Below are 19,680 nucleotides of genomic sequence, written 5' to 3' on the forward strand. Positions count from 1 at the left end.
TGGCGAGAAAACGAAGTACTTTCTTCGTAGCTCTGTGTCACTCCAGGGCTGACCGAGCCCAAATAAGCCAATCGTCCAGATAAGCAACGATCTGAATCCCTTGGTTCCTGAGTTGTTCTAACACTGTCTCTCCCAGTTTCGTGAATATCCTGGGTGCAATGTTGAGGCCGAAGGGCATGACTTTGAATGCAAAGGCTTTCCTGCCTAGACGGAAACCTAGGTAAGGAGAGAAGTTTCGAGCTATTGGTACGTGATAATAGGCGTCGGCAAGATCGATAGAGGTGGTGACGGCCCCACGGGGAAGCAGGGTACGTACCTGAGAGATGGTCAACATCCGGAACTTGTCGCAGAGGATGTAAGAATTTAGCTTTGACAAGTTCAGGACCACTCTCAATGCCGACGAGCCTTTCTTCGGAACTGTGAACAGGTGGCCTTGGAACTTCAGCGATCGAACCCGTTTGATTGCTTTTTTCTTTAGTAACTCGGTGGTGTACTCTCTCAGAATGGTTGTGGGTCTCTGGAAGAAGGCCACTGGTGGAGGAGGAGAACCTTGTGACCATTTCCACCCCAAGCCTTTGGAGACTATGCTGTGAGCCCACGGACTGAAGGTCCAATGGTCTCGAAAGTGGTAAAGTCTCCCCCCTACCGGAACTATATCATTGCGAGGGAGTGAATCTAGGTTCTTTCCCTCCTCGAGAACCCCTTGTCCTAGGTCCGCCTCGTTGACGGAACTGTCCTCTAGCCCTGTAGCTACCTCTCTGGTGTCCACGAAAGGGACCTGAGGATCCGTAGCTAGGGTTGTATGCGGGTGAGGGCATCCAAACGGGGTTGAGTTGGGTACCTGGGGGAGCAGTGAGGTAGACCACCTGTTGAGGGTGCTTCGGCTGTAGAGGAGACGAAGCAGTGGGAGACTGTGAAGGGCGATTGCTGGTAGTGACCTCGGCTCGTCTTGTAAGGGGCAAACCTCTGTTTCTTCCTGAAGAAGGTTTGTTTTTGACCTTCAACCCTCTTTTTGGCAGTGAGGCCCCACCTCACTTGCAAATTTTGGTTTGCTCTCGCAGCGTCTTGTAGTACCTTGTTCACCTCCTCCTGAGGAAAAAGGTTCTTACCCCAGCAGGGGGAAGCTATCAGCCTATTCGGTTCATGCCTGATCGAGGCCTCAGAAAGAACGTGTTTCCTGCAACTAACCTGAGCCGAACAAAACTCGTGTAAGTCGATTTGGAAGGACAGAGACAGGTTCTTTGTGAATACCCGGAACAAGGTCTCGGTCGGATAAAGTGAGGTTAGGGACTCCACGGAGGTAATGGAGTGGAGAGACCTAGCCAACCTATTCCGTGCCTCAAACTCAGTCTTGAGAAGAATATCTGGTAATTTAGGAAGCTTCTCGGAGAACAGATTAGAGGCACAGTCTGGGTCTAACTTCCCTACTGTGAAAGTAGCGGGGGCATTATCCCAGATAGTAACGGTACTCGGAATGAGCATGGAGGTGGGATCCGTCTCTTTAATAGCCGGCATGGCAGAACCTTCTTTGATAGCCTGAAAAGTAAGAGCTGCCACTTTATCTGTAATAGGCAAGGTAATAACTGGAGAAGCTGTAAATATGGTGTAGGCTCCTTTGTGTGGGGTGAGCTTGGAATTAGTGCACCCCCAGTCTGACAACGTCCTGGCCCAGAAAGCTTGGGCCTGCTCTTTAGGGAATATTACCGTTTCCTTCGGTACCTTGTCTAACCTAACCAAGGCATGTTCTTTCAATCGGACGAAGCCGTTGAATGGGAATTCTAGTCCCGGAGGGTAAAATTCTAAGTCCTCTAGAGGACGGGTGTCTATGCCCTCTAGAGTTATGGCACCATCAATATATGGAGCATGTAAGGCAAACCTCCAAGGGTTGTTTTTCTCGAAGGGAGGTAACTTCGATGCGTCCGGGGCTGAAGGAGGGGGCATCTGAGTTCCGGAACGGATGAGACTTGCCACCATATCTTTGAGCTCCGTCATAGCTCCTCGGTCTGCCCTAGACTGTTGAAGATATTGTTGTATCTGTTCTTTCACAATATCTCTGACCATGGCGGCGGATAAAGGGGGCTCCCGAGCCTGATCCTCTAACGAAGCCCTGGACTTAGTGGACTTTGACTTCTTAGGAGTCACGGTTTTAGGTATAGTAATATGAACATCAGGATCCTTTGAGGGTCCCGGAACCGGTGACACTGATAATGGCAAAGCTGAAGGCTTAAAGGTACGTAGTGGCTTCACCTTGGGTCGTACAGGAACGGAGGGACCTCGAGGAGAAGCCGTAGGTTTATCAAAGCCGTGAAAGGAAGTAGTAGAGGAAGGAGTGTGGGGTGAAAGGGGGTCCACCAACTCAACACCACCTACCTGCTCATCCATGGGTTCCTCGTCCAGACCTAGGTAGGGCTCGGCCTCCGTCACTAAAACCTCTTCCTCAGTTAGAATGGTTGCTCTAACCACTTCAATTAACGGGGCCGCTGTGTCCGGTGGAACTGCTGCAGTAGTAGAGCCTGGGAATAGGCGAGAAGCCATGTCTCCATCAAGGAGATAGGGTGCGCCAGCAGGCGCATTCCTCCCAAACCCTGACACCCAAGGCCGGAGAGTAGCTCTCGCCTCCCTGAGAGATTCATCATCAGCCTGAAAGAGGAGAGAGGGAATTAATGATGAAGCCAAAACTGAAGTCAATATATAAAGAGCAATTAATTCTTCGCAAAGGATATTAACAGGGACACTAGAACCAACTTACCTCCTCGTTCAGGAGTAGGGCTGACAGCTCATAGCAGAGTATGCATGACTCCGGAAACCATATCGTATAGGGGGCTTGTCCCGGTTCCCGAGAGAAGGATATGGTGCAATGGGCATGGGCCCGGCATAGATCATGGCCCATGGGATCAGTAAAGGCAGCGGAGCAGCCCCTGGCAGTGCAGCGGACTTTCTGTAAAAAGAAAGAAGACATAAGTCTGGATGTTCCTTGAGATTCTTGTCATTGACTTATGAATCAGAAACACTTAAATCTTAATTAATGTGTGAGTATGGTAGTAGCTAACACCTTAATAACTTAAGAAATTATAATAGAAACCAGTAACCACGTAGCATGAATCTCTAAACTTCATCGGTATCACACTGTTAACTCCGGTTCTGGACTCCTGCTTGATCTCTGTTTTTACCGGAGGTCCGGTAGCAAAGGCCCGTCATCGTGATATCGTGACCGTCTCCGGTACGATAACATTAACCTCAATGAATGAGTTATCTCCAGTGAAGCCGGAGATACGATGAAAACGGGGGCCTTAACGGTGTAATTGTGATCAAACATGACAAAGGTTCGTGTGTAAAAGGCTTCAGCCGGAGTCCGAGTGCCGGATTTCACCGTTGCACTCCAAAAATCTGCTCCGGAACGATAACTAGTTCTCACCCAATGAGTATCCATTATAGCGGAGCATAACTCAAGGCGGAGCTAAGCATAACTCAAGGCGGAGTTAAGCATAACTCAAGGCGGAGCTAAGGGTGTCGGTATAAAACGACCCCAATTAATGACTCATACACTAATGTACCTAATAATAGTGTTAGCTATATTAACAGTAACCCCATCAATAAATCGTTTATAATATTAAACGTACTATCATCAATTCTGATACTGAGAGGAGGCCTGAATAACCCGTGATCGTATAAAAACGGAGAACGGGAAATTCACCTCTCTTACTCAAAGAAAACGAGAGAAAGGATAACTCATACCTGTAGAACAGGAAACGAGCACTCTATGCTTTCGCTCTCAAGGTTACATATTAAAAATTAACATCACCCAATAAATAAGAAAATTAATAAAATTGATTGCTTTTTCTTAGTAATAGTAATAACGAAGAATAACGACAACGTAACAAATAAACAAGGATATAGTCTAAAACGAACCCTCCAGGGTACAAATTAACAGACTAAATCGCTAAGCTTTAAATCGCTACTATGCTTTAAAACGCTATCTTTAAATCGCTATTCTTCGTAGGTCCAAATTGGACTTGCAAGCAAATAAATACCATAGTAAAAATTAATAATAATTAATGATAACATAAAAGGCCATAAAACGTAAGTGATATAACCTAGCTGACAGAGTACCAGATGGGCAAAAATAACTATAAAATTTATCGAAGCGAACATACCCAAAATGGCTGCCGATACCTCGGCAGGACAATCGCTTCCAAAACTAAAAACCACCATAATGGAAATAGAACAAATGCCCGGTACTGCCAAAAGCTGCCAAAACAAACTATGGTACTTAACATTGGTAAGGGTGAAGTAACAACGTCAGTCATGTTGAAATAACGAGAAACTCTTCGAAAAAAACACTGTGCCCAAAAAATACTCGGCTTGATGCAAGTCCAATTACAGAAGGATGTCCTAGAGGGCGCGCGTGGTAGGTGTCGTTGGGGAGTTCAACCATGTTATCTAGGGCCTGTCACGGCCCTCCCCATTGATGAAGGGATTATCTAAATGGAAGACAACCTGTGAATAGTGGTTTACACACGCCTTTGTTTAATACACGACACCTACAAGGTGTTCGCGCGAGGGTTGTAACCTCTGCATTCCATGCTTTTATCTTTCTCTAGTATATTTGGAAGATTTATATTAGGAAAGCTATAAGGAAGGACCTTTCTCACCGGCCGTCACAGGCCGCCCCAGAAAAGAAAACGTAACAACTTGGGTATTCTCCCCACATAAAATCCCACATAAGAGTGTTCTCCCTAAATGGCCCCCCTACCCCTTTTAGTACCAGCAAATGCCTATTCCCCATGATAAGTGGACCAAAAGGCTCAAGAAGTAGTCCTTTTTCTTAACTAAGTCACTTGTCCATTTGGACTGTTACTGATCCACAACATACACAGTTTGTTCACTCTGTACCCACCACTGGGAGGATGAGAGCTGCAGTACGTGTTTTAAGATATATTGAACGTCAAGATGGCCTAACATGTCTAGTATTTCATTTTGGACTAGTCTACTTATTAACCCAGTTGTCTGTCAAGTAGGTTCTTTTTTTTCCAAACTTAAGTCATGATAAATAATGGCCTTGATATTTCCATTAGTTGATATTCCTCAAAAGCCTCTAATTCAATGTTGAATCTATCGTATTTAAATTTTAGGTACAAAAGTATACCTACGTAATCAAAGCTACTAATTAACACTGGATAAATTAAAACTTAAAAGTTTGTTAAATACTTTTATTGTAGAAGATTGAATGCCAAACATGAGACAGGTTTCAGTGTCATCAGTTTATGGGTATACTGTACTGTTTAATGGAAACAAAAAAACACTAAGAAGTCAATGACACATGCATCAGATTCATGAAACCCCATTTTCTGAAAGCTTTAAATGCGCTAGATTCATTAAGGTCACGATTCGACCAAAGAAAGGCTCTTGGGTGAGGCATCTTCCATGTGGTCAGTGTAAGTTTTTTTTTTTTTTTTACCTGCTCCATTTAAAGCTCAGCATTTGAGGTTACATATTTCATGATTGTATACGTAAGCAGTGCTTTCTCTATATGATAAAATTATTGATAAAAAAAGAAAAAAAGAAAAAAAAAGAAAAGGAAAGCCCACCAAGGCCATCCCCTGTCCCACCTAGTAACCAGAAACTACTGCAATTTTTTTTTCTAAGGATGCAATGTTACTAGGCCCTTGAATGCTTTCCTTATCTTTTTTTCTTATGTTTTATTGATAATTTTACAAACAATGACATCAGGATTGTAATTTAAAGAACTCTGGAATATTTTGGAGCTCACCCGAAGTTAGATGGTAAAACATTTATATCACTATTTACATTACTATACATAAGACTTCAGTGTTTATAGTTATAGTCATTAATATTTCTTGAATGGAAAACAATGAAATATCTAAAAACAGTAAAAGGGTTATTTTCAAGCCTTTGTGCAATTTCAGAACGATCCATTACTACAGACACCTGAAGCTCACTCAAAAGCAGACAAGATTCACAAATGCCAAGGTTGCCTCCCTGTCTCGCCCCATTTAATGCACATGATTGAGTTGGGTAAAAGAGAAGATGTGCAAGACTACTGCCCTGACCATCATTGCTACTCCTCCCAGCAGACAGTCAGATCGGACCGAAGTACGCATTCGCCTTACACATGGACACCTAAATCACTTTAGCTTGTGTAATAAAGTTTTCAAATACAAACCTTAGAAAAAGCAAGTCTAACCTATAACAATTTATAAAGCTAATGACATTTGAAAATAACCTTATGAAAGTTACTTTCTTTTTTCACGCTGATGAAATATATAATTCTAATTCAATATTTCACTACAGTTTGAGGTTCAGTAAATTACCAGTAAGTTTTAATTCAAAGTTCATATACCTGTACAGTAACTTAACATCAAATTTTGGCCTAAAACCAATAACCCAAAAATGTTATTTTTATTAATAAAATAAATTTTTGAATATACTTACCCAGTGATTATATAAGCTGCAACTCTGTTGCTCGACAGAAAACTCTACGTTCAAAATACGCCAGCGATCACTATGCAGGTAGGGGGTGTACATCAACAGCGCCATCTGTCTAGCAGGTACTCAGTACTCAATGTAAACACAGAACCAATTTTCTCCTCGGTCCACTGGGTCTCTATTGGGGAGGAAGGGAGGGTCCTTTAATATATAATCACCGGGTAAGTATATTCAAAAATTTATTTTATTAATAAAAATAACATTTTTCAATATTAAACTTAGCCGGTGATTATATAAGCTGATTCACACCCAGGGGGGTGGGTAGAGACCAGCATTACTTGTTTACATTATTATGAGCTAAGTATTTTGTATTTTATTTTAGCAGTTATTCAAAATAACAAACATAAAATAAATAAGTACCTGGTAAGGAAGTCGACTTGAACAATTACTCTGCCTTTTTAAGTACGTCTTCCTTACGGAGCCTCGCGATCCTCTTAGGATGCTGAGCGACCCCTAGGATCTGAAGTATCAAGGGTTGCAACCCATACAACAGGACCTCATCAAAACCTCTAATCTAGGCGCTTCTCAAGAAATGACTTTGACCACCCGCCAAATCAAGTAGGATGCGAAAGGCTTCTTAGCCTTCCGGACAACCCAAAAACAATAATAAAACATTTCAAGAGAAAGATTAAAAAGGTTATGGAATTAGGGAATTGTAGTGGTTGAGCCCTCACCCACTACTGCACTCGTTGCTACGAATGGTCCCAGAGTGTAGCAGTTCTCGTAAAGAGACTGGACATTCTTAAGATAAAAAGACGCGAACACTGACTTGCTTTTCCAATAGGTTGCGTCGATTATACTTTGCAGAGATCTATTTTGTTTAAAGGCCACGGAAGTTGCGACAGCTCTAACTTCGTGTGTCCTTACCTTCAGCAAAGCTTGGTCTTCCTCATTCAGATGGGAATGAGCTTCTCGTATTAACAGTCTGATAAAATAGGATAAAGCATTCTTTGACATAGGCAAAGAGGGTTTCTTAACTGAACACCATAAAGCTTCAGACGGGCCTCGTAAAGGTTTTTAAATAGAACTTAAGAGCTCTTACAGGACATAAGACTCTTTCTAGTTCATTTCCAACCATACGATAAGTTTGGAATATCGAACGATATTGGCCAAGGCCGAGAAGGCAGCTCATGTTTGGCTAGAAAACCAAGTTGTAGAACATGTAGCCGTTTCGGATGAGAATCCGATGTTCTTGCTGAAGGCATGAATCTCAATGACTCTTTTAGCTGTGGCTAAGCATACCAGGAAAAGAGTCTTTAAGGTGAGATCTTTCAGGGAGGCTGATTGTAGCGGTTCGAACCTGTCTGACATAAGGAATCTTAGTACCACGTCTAAATTCCAACCAGGTGTAACCAAACGACGCTCCTTCGTGGTCTCAAAAGACTTAAGGAAGTCCTGTAGATCTTTATTGTTGGAAAGATCTAAGCCTCTGTGACGGAAGACTGATGCCAACATGCTTCTGTAACCCTTGATAGTGGGAGCTGAAAGAGATCGTTCTTTCCTCAGATATAAGAGGAAGTCAGCTATTTGAGTTACAGAGGTACTGGTCGAGGATACGGATACTGACTTGCACCAGTTTCGGAAGATTTCCCACTTCGATTGGTAGACTCTAAGGGTGGATGTTCTCCTTGCTCTAGCAATCGCTCTGGCTGCCTCCTTCGAAAAGCCTCTAGCTCTCGAGTCTTTCGATAGTCTGAAGGCAGTCAGACGAAGAGCGTGGAGGCCTTGGTGAACCTTCTTTACGCGTGGCTGACGTAGAAGGTCCACCCTTAGGGGAAGTGTTCTGGGAACGTCTACTAGCCATCGAAGTACCTCGGTGAACCATTCTCTCGTGGGCCAGAGGGAAGCAACTAGCGTCAACCTTGTCCCTTCGTGAGAGGCGAACTTCTGCAGTACCTTGTTGACAATCTTGAACGGAGGGAATGCATATAGATCTAGATGTGACCAATCTAGTAGAAAGGCATCTATATGAACTGCTGCTGGGTCCGGGATTGGTGAGCAAAATATTGGGAGCTTCTTGGTCATCGAGGTTGCGAAGAGATCTATGGTTGGCTGGCCCCAGGTGGCCCAAAGTCTCTTGCATACATCCTTGTGGAGGGTCCATTCTGTTGGAATTATTTGTCCCTTCCGAATGAGACAATCTGCCATGACATTCAAGTTGCCTTGGATGAACCTCGTTACTAGTGATATGTCTAGACCTTTTGACCAGGTGAGGAGGTCCCTTGCGATCTCGTACAATGTCAGAGAGTAGGTCCCTCCTTGCTTGGAGATGTACGCCAAAGCCGTGGTGTTGTCCGAGTTCACCTCCACCACTTTGCCTTGAAGGAGAGACCTGAAGCTTTTCCAGGTCAGACTTACTGCCAGTAGCTCCTTGCAGTTGAAATGCATTGTCCTTTGACTCGAGTTCCATAATCCCGAGCAATCCCGACCGTCTAATGTCGCACCCCAGCCTACATCCGATGCGTCCGAGAAGAGAACGTGGTTGGGAGTCTGAACAGTCAGGGGAAGACCCTCTCTAAGGTTGATATAGTCCTTTCACCAAGTCAGACAAGACTTTATCTTTCCGGAAACCGGGATCGAGACCGCTTCTAGCGTCTTGTCCTTTTTCCAGTGAAAAACTAGATGGTATAGAAGAGGACGGAGGTGTAGTCTTCCTAGTGACACAAATTGATCCACGGATGACAGTGTCCCTACCAGACTCATCCACAGCCTGACTGGGCAGCGTTCCTTCTTCAGCATCTTCTGGATGGATAGCAGGGCTGGGGGCTGATCGTCTTGTTCAGCAACGTCCTCATCAGAGGGTTCCTCATCCGAAACTGATGAGGAAACGGCAACGGAGTGGGCAACGTCTGACTCGCTGAATCCGGTCGCACTGGTGGATGCGTGACGGAGCCGGACGCAATATCATGGAACTGCTGCACAGTCTGTGAACTGTCAACAACCATGGGTGCGCGAGGAAGTACAGCGTCAACCCGAAACTGTCTAGACTGTCTGGGTTGTGCAGTCAACACCCTACCGGGTTGCTGAGGTTGACGCACTGCGTCACAACAAGTCACCTCTGCTGGTTGTTGAACGTCCTGAACGTCAACAACCACCTCCGAGCGTCGCTTAACGTCAACGTGCGACTGGCAACCTACACTGGGTCGCATCGGTGGAGGAACCACCTCAACTGGCAGACGCGAGTAGGTTACCTCAGCGTCAACAGGGCGCACAACCGACCGGTTGGAAGGTTGTTGGCCAGAAGGAGGAACCACCTCAACTGGCAGACGCGAGTAGTTTACCTCAGCGTCAACAGGGCGCACAACCAACCGGTTGGAAGGTTGTTGGCCAGAAGGTTCTTCTCCGCATTTAAGTCCTCTATCAAGGACGCAAGCTTGGACTGCATGTCTTGCAGCAAAGCCCATTTAGGGTCTACGGGAGCAGGTGTGGCAACAGACGGGGTTAGCGACTGAGGCGGAACCATTTACCATCCCTGAAAGCCTTGTTATGTGTGACATAATAGTACAGCAAAACTTCAAAGGCTCGACAAAAGTTGAGAAGTTGACCTGTAAACAACTTGGAGCGTCTCCTGGCTAGGCGCCAGGGCGAGTCTACCAGAATTGAGAAGTCTATCTGGACAGAGGCATGAACTCCCAAGCCGAGAACTTCTCTCGTGTCCTATCAGACTCTCGCTCTATAAGCCAGTTTAAAAGAAGGGAAATCAAAGGCTGTATCCCTAAAACTCCTCCTGGTGCAAAAACCAGTCGCCTAGCCAACGTAACGCTCTCTAGGAGAGCGAGAGAGCACTAGCTTAAAAACAACGGCTTCGAAGTAGCTAGGCCTAGTGTAAGTTCTGACGTTTAGGCGAACGAGGAGCAGCAGTTACAAGATCCGGACGAAGATCCTTAAAAAATCATCATGATTTAATTAAAGTCCATAGGAGGCTAAGCAGCTTAAGGCTCCTCTCCAAATGACAGAGTCCTCAAGGGAATATCAGTAGGAGGGAGAACAGTACTTTCTCATCTACAGGAACCTTGTCCGGAAAAAGCTAGGTTACCTCAGTGAGTCTCTCACTGGTGCATTAGTAGCAGACCAGAAGGCAACGTCATGTAACTGCTTGACAGTCTGTGAACTGTCAACCACAACAGGTGCGTGAGGACATAGTGTTCACTCGAGACTGCTTTGACTGTCTATACTGAGCAGTCAAAACAACTCTAGAATGCGGAGGTTGACGCACCGCGTCAAAACAAAGCAACTTAGACTGTTGTTGTACCTCGCGAACGTCAACGGAAGGTTCCGTGCGTTACTGAACGTCAACATGCGGCTGGCAGGGTACACTGGAACGCATGGGTGGCGGGACTCTCTCAGCTGGAGTGCGGCAGAAGGTCGCCTCAGCGTCCACAGGACGCACAACCGTGGTTGGTTGTAGGCTAGAGGTTGGTGCAGTGTCAACCTTCTCCGCACGAAAGTCCCGCATCAATGACGTTAACTGAGACTGCATGGTCTGCAGCAAAGACCACTTAGGGTCTACAGGAGCAGGAGCGGCAACAGACGGTGTGAGTGCCTGATGCGGTACCGCTTTGCCTCTCTTAGGAGGTGAGCAGTCGTCGGAAGACTGCAGCGAGTCCGAACTGACCCAGTGGCTACAACTGGGCCGTTGGACTTGCGCGGAAGGGACCGACTTGCGCTTAATAAGCTGCGAGACCTTGGTCCATGGTTTCTTACGAGAAACCTCTTCCGCAGACGAGAAATAAATGGGCTCTCTCGTCTTTGTGTGGGTGGGGCGATCTTGGGTAGATACGCCCGAAACCACGGAGGGAAACGTCTGTTCGTTGATCAAGGCCTGACGAACCCATAAGTCGTTCGACATTACTTCTCCCCTGGGCTTGGGAGCTTGCAAGAGGTCCCGGACTAGGTGAACGACAGGCACGAACAGACGAACCCTCGGACGCAACACTGTAACACTTTGCGCATATCACTTTATCACTTCGATTTTCTGTTTTGCACTTATTTCACTGAAATCGAAACTTTTACTGATTTCTACCTGAAACACGCAATTCTACCCTCATTAAAAGGTAGTAATTGCGAAATCAGTCGTATAATGCAGCTCATTAATACTAGCAAAAAACAGAAAACATATATAAAGATAAAAAATTCAGTGGCTGGGAAAGAGACTAAACACTAGTTCAAATAAACTACGTTTACAATCTCTCACCGTACATAGCCTGGGGACAAGAATAAAACCCTAGAAACGTTTTACCTTCTTCCCCGTACAGCGACTAGGGACGAGAGTCACACGAGAACAACGTTACCCGCTTGAACGGAACGTTTTCTCTCCTCTCTCTCCCTCCGTCTCTATCTCTTTCTCTCTTGATTTCGCACCTAAGAGAAGAGCCCAATTATATATCATCAAAAAAACATGTTATTTGACTAAAGGAAAAAAACTGAAAGGTTTTCCAATAAAAAGTTCCTTTAATTTAGAATTTAAAACATTAAAGCTAAGAAAGAATGAACAAAACGTCAGAATCGATTTACTCTAACTGCAAAGTGAAACCGTGATACACTCTCTCTCTATCGTAACGATAGAGCGCATGTTGAACGTCCTGAACGTCAACAACTGCGTAGTCTAAAAAACTAAACGTTAGTTCATCTTTGAAAACAGTACGAAGACTATCAAAGAAATTCTTTCATAAAACATTAAATTTAAAAAGTTTTAAATTCTTTAAAGGCTAAATACGATATAACGGGCTCAACGTTGATTAACTTCGGTTCCAAGTTAGGACCGCCTACTATCAGGAAAGGTCGCATATAAACAAAACATAAAAATTATCTTGATATGTTTATAATAAATGGAAAGTTAATTGAAGAGGCCTAATAAAGGCGGAGAGATATAAAATATATAGATCTATAACGTGTTAAGCAAAATTACTAAAAACCTAAACACACTTCCGTCTAAGGGAAGGGTCGGCCATTAAAAGTGAAAGAGAGTCCATACTCTCTTTGTCACCCTAATTAAATCTATCCAAAACGAGTTCAAGTTTTGAGATGAAGATAGAACACCTGCATAGCGAAAGCTCAAAACTAGAATAGTGTACTTCACCAAATAGTTGTGAAAACAAATCCAGTTAGTAACAGCGTATTAGTAGGTCTTGCCGGTAGCCCGACAGAGAGAAAATTGGTTCTGTGTTTACATTGAGTACTGAGTACCTGCTAGACAGATGGCGCTGTTGATGTACACCCCCTACCTGCATAGTGATCGCTGGCGTATTTTGAACGTAGAGTTTTCTGTCGAGCAACAGAGTTGCAGCTTATATAATCACCGGCTAAGTTTAATATTGAAAATTATACATTACTCTGTATGTCTTATACACCTGTAAAATTAAATAAAATCAACCCCACCCACTATTATCTTCAGCTTATAATTCCTTACTACAATATACTACCCTCAGCATTTGAGTCCCTAATATACTATCGTCATCTCATAAGTATCTACGACTCGTATATTACACCCCTCATCTTATAATCTCTTACTGTACTATCCTCGGTTCATAATCCCTTACTATACTATCAGAGCATATATTCCCTGACTAAGGTATCATCATCAGCAAATAATCAATGGAGAGGATTCTTTATTATGTATTTCGTATTTTACGCAAGTCCTGTGTAACTTAATATATCGCAACAAGGTATGGTCACAAGAGTAAGAATCAAGCTATTTTTAGTAATTCAAATAATTTGATACTTTCTGGACTTTTGTCCTTAACAGATTGAAATGAAGTTTAAAAGAACTTTAAAGTTAGCAGAATGAGTTCAAACGCAAATGTAGATCACGTTTGCAAAGTATGATATTTTCTACTGAAAACTGGCACAAGATGAACAGATACTAAATAACAGATATTATTTTAGTAATGTTTGGAACACGAACGCCTCTGAGTTCTTAAACACCTATCAAAGTAAGGTAGCTGAAAGCAAGTACCCACGAAGGCAAATATATCTTTAGATTATTAAATACTTACTGTAATTATTTATAATACCAAGCAGTTCACCATCATAATGAAATTTAATAATGATGAATTCATTTGGAATTTTAATTCATAATACATGAAAAAGAAACTAGAATCGTTTTTGTAATTGAGAAACACAGGACATGGAATTATAACCTCTACGCAAGTTAATTATTGTTTGGAAAACCTATACTGTACTAATAAATAGCAAAGCAACAAACTCAAATTTCTTTGAACAAAAAGACAAATTACAATACTGTATTCCATCGTTTATTTCTTGGTGACTTTATGAAAACTGAAATTTTCTTCTTAGATAATTCTGCAAATCACATAATTGATACCACAAAAATAAAATCAAGAGAAGAATCTGCTCTCTAAAGAATTTTTTGAATGTATATAATTCATATACAAAACAACTTTTAAGTTAAATACACAGTAATCCCAGAAAATCTATAATATTTAGGCAAATATTAAAATTTCAAGTGATTTTTTTACTCTAATACATCTTTAAGGTTATATACGGGGCTATTTCAAAAACTTTGAATAACAATTTATTTTATGCTTTGCTTACTGAAACTGATGATTCTACTCTTGGAAAATCCTTTTCTTAAAGAAACTCAAGTTTGAAGCTTGCCAATGGGCTGACTCACTGGGTGTTGTACTTGATAATAGATATACTGTAGAATATTTTTCACCTTTCCACATAGTTGAATCAAATTTCATCATAGGCTACACTACATAAATTGAAATGCAAAACCCACCATAATTCTAAAACCTGCAATCCTATTTCATACCCATCTACATAAAAAAATAAACTGTAACTAAAATCTTTTGTTTGACTTCTTCAAGGGAACACTGACAAAAAAATCTGACTTCCCTTGTCTACCTTGGAACCTGATCTTTTGAAGGGAAATAGGCAAAAGAACGACTTAACTTCTCCAAAAGCATCTCACACCAATCATTCAATACTAGCACGACAATCCCTCATTCCTTGCAGTGGAATTCATAGCACAAAGTCCCAACATTCAATATTTGCAAAATCTTGTCACAATTAAATCAGACACTGATACAAAGAATAAAAGTTTATTGTTTTAATAATTTTCCTATACTGATGTGCAATAAATATCCATCTTAGAGTAAAAAGGACTTGAAAAAGAACTGATCTCATTACCAATTAGCAATTAAGAAAAAGAGATTGGATTGAATCTAAGAATATGGCCTAGTGCTTGGTCCTGTGAGGCTATTCAGCACAAAAGTGCAACCGGGGGGAAAACCGTACAAGCACACTCCGAAGTAAAATTATAGAAGCTTGGATGGCAAAATGGAAGAATGAAGGCAATAATGGATGATGTAAAATTAAAGGCTATAAAGCTAGTAGAGTTACAGTAGGGCCTAAAGGAACCGTTAAATAATGCCTACAGATAATCATGTGAAGTGCACTAATGGCACTACCTTTTTTTTTTTAGAGAGAGAGAGAGAGAGAGAGAGAGAGAGAGAGAGAGAGAGAGAGAGAGAGAGAGAGAGAGAGAGAGAGTGTGTGTGTGTGTGTGTGTGTGTGTGTGTGTGTGTGTGTGTGTGTGTGTGTGTGCAAGTTACAATATTTCAATGTATTATGGAAAGAGAAAGGTAGCTACGTTATAAAATATGCAATTTACCATATTTTATTTTCATTACTTTCGCAGATCATCAGTCATTTTTAATCTAATCTTATAAATCTCAATTTAATAGAAAAGCTACTTTAGTTCGAGTGAGCTCTGACGATCCCTTTAAGTGCTAAAATCTAAACCAATGGTATCCCCGAAGGTTCGGGTGTGGGCACAGAAATAATTTCTTTACTTATAGGGTCAATAATGGGTACTCTGTTTTCGGCAAGATTAAAACGTTGAGACATTGAAAGACATAACCTTTAATATTTTACTGTAACATTTTGAATTGTACCCTCTTTCAATATGACAATTTGTAAATTTTTCATTGCAAATAATGGGTATGGTTTGTTATTACTTTGATAACTATCCATGTTCTAATTGTGAATTATTCTAATTATTAGAATTCTAGTCAATGTTCAAGCTAGTTTCATAAAAGATAAATTGATTGATACCACTTATCTCCAATGAATTAAAATCAAATCTGGCCGAAACTCTGGCAATCTAACAAACTAAACCTAAAATGACTGGTATGAACTTGCCCACGACCCAGTGTATGGTATACGGTAATCTAATAATCTTACAATTTTAATGCATTGACAAGATATCTAAACATAAAAATAATTAAGAGATTAAAAACGGACGTAAAGCGTAATGTGAACTATCTATATTTAAGGCATTAACGAAGTTTTAAATACAATATTCCAATTATTGTGAATTTTGCAAGTGTAAAGAAACCTATTATGTCTTTTACAATGTTATGAATTATCCTCAAGGAAGGATACTGTTTGACAACAGGACTAATTATGCACATCAGTATTGCAAGCAAAAACCTACCCAGAAATCAAAGCATCTTTAAAACAGGTTATGAGGATGCGTAAGCAAAGCAATTTTATGGAAATGGCACTTTCATAACGTGACCAATGTACGGAAATATAAAAAAATCTTTACCATAAATCCAGTTAACTTCGCACATAATACGTACAAACCAGACGCAATTCTTTGTCAACAATTTATTAACCTATTCTTCATACCAAATCAGGTTTTCACACCCTTTAAAAACACAGACACACTCATACACATCCGGATAACTTTCGCAGCAACAACAAGATATTCAAAATCTTAATTACACAATTCGTCTAAAAAATGATTAAAGTGTTATTTATCCCCTTCTTTATGTCATAGGCACAAATGACACGAGACAAGAAACTAAATGGAATTTCTGAACCGAGCTGTGCACCTTTTCAGAGAGCCCAGATATCTCGCCATAATAAAAAGTTCTGAAATGCAAGACTTAAAAATGACCCTATTACCAGATTTCTTGAAACACTTACATTTAGTAACCATATAATTAATCTTTAACATGATAGTCATACTTGAACTGGAAGTTTTTATGAAAAAATCACCATCAATTACAAATTAACTTCAAATTGAGCGTAAACATCTCTGGAGCACATTGATTCACAATCCTTTTACATTAGATAGTTTCCACTACTTACATTACACAGTACATAACAAATTTGATGTTTTTTGTCATTGACACAAGTGCATACATCTTTACTAGAAATGAAAATGACAGTACCAAAACCTGTACATTTGACATTATAACCTCCTACAATACAAGCTTCTTAAACATTCTAAAATATTTGATTTAGCCAAGATCATTTATACCAATTCCAAAATTTGATAAATTTACAATCTTAAAGAATTTGAGGCTTTTGAGCAAGTTAATAATGGTATAACACAGACATAAATTTTTCATGACTTAGCTGTCATTGTTAAACCTGCACTGACAAAACAGCTGGATCAATAAGCAGACAAAAGTCCAATATGTTTACCAGAACAGACTGTTGGTCTTTGACAAGAACAATATATTCAAGCTAACACATTGAACTACAGCTCTCAATACACCAGTAAAAGAATGGACAAGTTCTGTGCATGGGGAATACAATAACAGTCTAAAAGAACAAGTGACCTGCTCTAGTTAAGATCAGGATCTATCTCATGGACTCTTTAGCCCTTTTTATGGTGAAGAATAGAATGGCAAATGCTGATGCTCAAAGAGGAGGGGGGCAGTGGGAGACACATCAGCCATGTGAGGCGAGTCTTTTTTTTTTTTTTATAACATTTCCAAATTTGGGATAAGGAAGGATCAAGGATGGGGTAGTGGGAGACCTGAAATTGGAGGCAAGCCTCAGGTTGTAATAAAAGAGAATTTCTTCATAATTCAACCTTATTTGAAAAAGTGAACGAAATCTCCAATTACTTTTAACAATTAGCATGTTATCTTCAAGGCATATTCATGTAGTCAGGAGAGAGAGAGAGAGAGAGAGAGAGAGAGAGAGAGAGAGAGAGAGAGAGAGAGAGAGAGAGAGAGTGTGTGCATAGCGAGAGAGAGAGAGAGAGAGAGAGAGAGAGAGAGAGAGAGAGAGAGAGAGAGAGGAGAGAGAGAGAGACTGTTGCATAGCGAGAGAGAGAGAGAGAGAGAGAGAGAGAGAGAGAGAGAGAGAGAGAGAGAGAGAGAGAGAAAACTGTTGCATAGAGAGAGAGAGAAACTGTTGCATAGAGAGAGAGAGAGAGAGAGAGATGAGAGAGAGGAGAGAGAGAGAGAGAGAGAGAGAGAGGAGAGAGACTGTTGCATAGCGAGAGAGAGAGAGAGAGAGAGAGAGAGAGAGAGAGAGAGAGAGAGAGAGAGAGAGAGAAACTGTTGCATAGAGAGAGAGAGAGAGAGAGAGAGAGAGAGAAAGAGAGAGAGAGAGAGAGAGAGACTGTTGCATAGCAATACAAATAAATGTCAAAGGGAAGATGTGTATTGGGTGGAAATTTGAGTAATATTTAATAGTTATTCACACATTAACAAATAAGATATACAGGACACCATACTATTTCCTTATCTTTCACATGTAAATCAAAAGAAGAATTCTAGTTTATTTTCATCCTTAGAAAATAGAATTGCAAAAGGGGAATACATTACTTTCAATAAAAGAAAAGCAAAAGTTAATAATCATTATACAAGAGATTTACAGAATATTATGCTTTTACTGTTTTATTATTTAAGAATTGAAGAGACAGTGAAAGATGGAAATGGAAGGTTGTTAAAGGAGAGGAGGCAAGGAAAAGGTGGGGGGAATATTTTGAAAGTTTGCTGAATGTTGAGGATGATAGGGAGGCAGATATAATTGCTGTTGCAGGTGTTGAGGTGCCAGTGATGGGAGATGAGAATGAGAGAGAGAGATTACAATAGAGGAAGTGAGGAGAGCACTAGATGAAACGAGAGTAGGAAAAGCATCTGGTATGGATGGTGTGAAAGCTGAGATGTTGAAGGAGAGGGGTGTGACTGTACTTGAATGGTTGGTGAGATTGTTTAATATGTGTTTTGTGTTGTCAATGGTACCAGTAGATGGGGTTTGTGCATGTATTGTACCACTATATAAGGGTAAGGGAGATGTGCATGAGTGTTGTAATTCAAGAGGTATTAGTTTGTTGAGTGTAGTTGGAAAAGTGTATGGTAGAGTACTGATTAATAGGATTAAGGATAAAACAGAGAATGCAATCTTGGAAGTACAGGGTGGTTTCAGAAGAGGTAGGGGTTGTATGAATCAGATTTTTACAGTTAGGCAGATATGCGAGAAATATTTAGCAAAAGGTAAGGAGGTGTATGTTGCATTTATGGATCTGGAGAAAGCATATGATAGAGTTGATAGGGAAGCCATGTGGAATGTGATGAGGTTATATGGAGTTGGTGGAAGGTTGTTGCAAGCAGTGAAAAGTTTCTACAAAGGTAGTAAAGCATGTGTTAGAATAGGAAATGAAGTGAGCGATTGGTTTCCGGTGAGAGTGGGGCCGAGACAGGGATGTGTGATGTCGCCGTGGTTGTTTAACTTGTATGTTGATGGAGTGGTGAGAGAGGTGAATGCTCGAGTGCTTGGACGAGGATTAAAACTGGTAGGCGAGAATGATCATGAATGGGAGGTAAATCAGTTGTTGTTTGCGGATGATACTGTACTGGTAGCAGACACAGAAGAGAAGCTTGACCGACTAGTGACAGAATTTGGAAGGGTGTGTGAGAGAAGAAGTTGAGAGTTAATGTGGGTGTGGGTAAGAGTAAGGTTATGAGATGTACGAGAAGGGAAGGTGGTGCAAGGTTGAATGTCATGTTGAATGGAGAGTTACTTGAGGAGGTGGATCAGTTTAAGTACTTGGGGTCTGTTGTTGCAGCAAATGGTGGAGTGGAAGCAGATGTACGTCAGAGAGTGAATGAAGGTTGCAAAGTGTTGGGGGCAGTTAAGGGAGTAGTAAAAAAATAGAGGGTTGGGCATGAATGTAAAGAGAGTTCTATATGAGAAAGTGATTGTACCAACTGTGATGTATGGATCGAGTTGTGGGGAATGAAAGTGATGGAGAGACAGAAATTGAATGTGTTTGAGATGAAGTGTCTGAGGAGTATGGCTGGTGTATCTCGAGTAGATAGGGTTAGGAACGAAGTGGTGAGGGTGAGAACGGGGTGTAAGAAATGAGTTAGCGGCTAGAGTGGATATGAATGTGTT

The sequence above is a fragment of the Palaemon carinicauda genome, chromosome 10 (genome assembly GCF_036898095.1).
Source record: "Palaemon carinicauda isolate YSFRI2023 chromosome 10, ASM3689809v2, whole genome shotgun sequence".
NCBI classification, from domain to species: domain Eukaryota; kingdom Metazoa; phylum Arthropoda; class Malacostraca; order Decapoda; family Palaemonidae; genus Palaemon; species Palaemon carinicauda.